Raw genomic sequence first — 2,743 nt, 5'->3', positions numbered from 1 at the left:
GGGGGGGGGGGGGGGGGGGAGTGGGCGGGGGGGCGAGATTTATTATCTATCTATTAAACCCTGAAAAATTGTTCGTATTCAAAATGACATTCATTCAGCTATATGCTCATGCTGAATGAAATCTTTCCATCAAGTCGAATCTTTGAGAACTCTCTTGGTACTTTTTAAGAATTCTTATGGCAAGAAAACCTTAAAAAAAAAACCCAGCACTGTTGTTTTCCTGTTTCTACCATGATAATACCATACGCAATCCATGATTCCTTCACACTTATCTGCGCAACTAAATAGCAACAATAAAATCTACTATTGAGAATGTGACCATAAAAGAACGCAACTGCTCAGATATTAATACTGATCATGGCTCACATGGGAAATCGGGCAAACTGTATTGTTTGTCAGTTTAGCATTGCTTTTACAAAACAAACCTGCCTGGAAAGTGCAGTTAAATGGCTTTTTATTTGAATTATTCACAAACAGCTGCTACCTCAACAGGGACCCACCACACAAGCCGAGTATATGATTGCTAACAGTCTGTCTCACTTTCTATCTATAATTTCAGCTGATAAGATACAGAATAACCATGGGGCTATGTCATAAGACACTATCTATTGGTGGCTGAGAGTTAAACAGACAGAACACACAAAAAAACACTTTTGTCACTTTGACAACATCATGTCAGATTTAGAAATTGATTGATTTGCTTCTGTTTTGCTAGGTGGCAGTGCATTGGGCTCTTTGTGCCAACCTTACTATCCCCTCAAATGTTTCCATTTTAGGGGCCGCTGACTATCAGAGGATGTCAAGGTGTTTCCTGTTTGTGGGGATCAAGGCGTGGAGAACCAGTGGGTGTTGGTCAGATGGCCGGGAGACCCACAGACAGTGGGATGGTCAGTGTCATAGTCTGTGGGAGCTGTGGAGGGGAGCTGAACCCAGCTCAGACTGAGCCAACTAATGCCATTAGTGTTTCTAATACTATTGTACTGCTCTCCCGGGCTAATGCCATTATACTGCCTCCAGTGCTGCGGACCCATTCAGCGCACAAACCCCAGAGCCAGACATTTGGACCAACTTTACGCCTTATCTTTGATGTGGACAAAACACACACAATCGCTCTGAGCCCGACGTGGCCCAACCAGGGGGGTGGGTGTGAGGGGGGGGCCAACATTGTTGCTTTGCTTTTCTCTGAACTGGCCTGAACCACAATAGTGCCCAGTGTGTGTGCACATATATACATGTGTGTGTTAGCGTGTGTGGAACCACTCTCTCATGCCCTCACAATGCTCCATTGTCCCTTGGACTGCAAAAGTAATTTATGTAAAGATTCTTTCTTTCCCTTCGTCTCATCCATCCCTTTTCTCCGTCGCTTTTGTTGCACTCCCTTTTCTTTCTCCAGAGTGGATTCCTCTCATCCGGCCACTCACGTCCCCCCCCCCACCCCCTCTGTGTACTGTCAGACTGTGTCCATCTTTTCTCTTTCTCTCTCTCTGTCACTCCTCCACGCTTCTCTACCTCTGTCTGCTTCTCTGTCTGCACCCCCCCCCCCCTCCACTGTCGTCCCGTATTGATCTCCATTTCTTCTTCCTACACTTTGCGGTCCCTCTGTCTCTTTGTTGTCACCCTTCCATACCATGCATTCACTTGACTCTTTCATTCTCTGCCTTGTTTCATGTCCTCCCCCTCTTGGTTGGACTGACACCAAGTTGTAAAAAGTGAGGGAAAAAAAGACTCAACTGATTTTACAGCCACTAAGCCATCTTCTGTCTCTCTCCCCTCCTTTTCTCCCTCCAGTGGTTTGAAATAAATGAGTGAGGGGAGAGAAGCACAGGAGAGTGTAATAGTGAAACTAAAATTGTGTAACAGCCTACAAGTCTAAGATAACATCAAATTAATGTCATTCAGTGTGAATTTTTGTAAAATATTAATGCTTCATGCGGCAGTTCACCAACACTCAAAGCATCATAAAAAACACATTGGCTAAAGCTCTTCTCAACCTTTTCATCCCTTACAAATGTAGGGCTGCCTGGCCACCGCACAGATCCTCCAACACAGATGTCTATGCACATGTCGGATGAACTGAAATATTTACATATTTTCTCTTTGTGGGCTGTTTAACATGGCTTCCAGTGTATGGAGCCTGAAGCTAATATTCATTGCTTCACTAAAATATACATTTCTCACAAAAAGATAAAGGATAATGCACTTTGCATATTAAAAACACATACTCTTTTAGCCATGTTCAATCTCCAATGAACATTAATACTTTTTTAAAGTCGACAATAGAACTTAGACAATTAGCTTAAAGTCAAATTGCCAAACTGACATAAATATAATTTGCAACTACTTGGATAATCAATTAATAATGATTATTATTAATAATAGGTCCTGATGGAGCAGATTATCTTAGTCTTTACAGTTTAACTCCTAGGGTTAGGATTCCCTAAGGGTAGGATGTTACACACTTTTAGCAGTTTTCATATAAATAAATAAAATTTAAATATTTAATGTGATACTTAAATACTCAACTAGTTCCAGCCTCTTGATTGTATGGATATGATGCTTTTTATTATCCTATGTGACAGTAAAATGCAAAACTTTGTGTATTTGACCTCAGTTGGACAAAATGAGCAATTTGAAGGTGTCATCATTGGCTTTAGGAAATTGTGAAGGACAGTTTTCGCTTTTATTGATATGCGATATGCAATTTATTGATTCCTTCAAATAGTCCTCTTCCTTCCTCCCCCCC

At 41.6% G+C, this 2,743-nt stretch overlaps 1 protein-coding gene across 2 annotated transcripts in view; it reads right to left on the bottom strand.

Annotated features, from left to right (window-relative positions):
* The window catches only part of si:dkey-246i14.3 (ephrin A4), a 30,928-nt gene that overhangs the window by 8,411 nt on the left and 19,774 nt on the right, over window positions 1-2,743 (bottom strand). The gene's annotated exons all lie outside the window — the stretch shown is intronic.

This window comes from Micropterus dolomieu, linkage group LG03, assembly GCF_021292245.1.
Source record: "Micropterus dolomieu isolate WLL.071019.BEF.003 ecotype Adirondacks linkage group LG03, ASM2129224v1, whole genome shotgun sequence".
Taxonomy (NCBI): domain Eukaryota; kingdom Metazoa; phylum Chordata; class Actinopteri; order Centrarchiformes; family Centrarchidae; genus Micropterus; species Micropterus dolomieu.
Note: the sequence above shows the minus strand (reverse complement) of the source record. Positions and strands in the feature narration are given on the sequence as shown.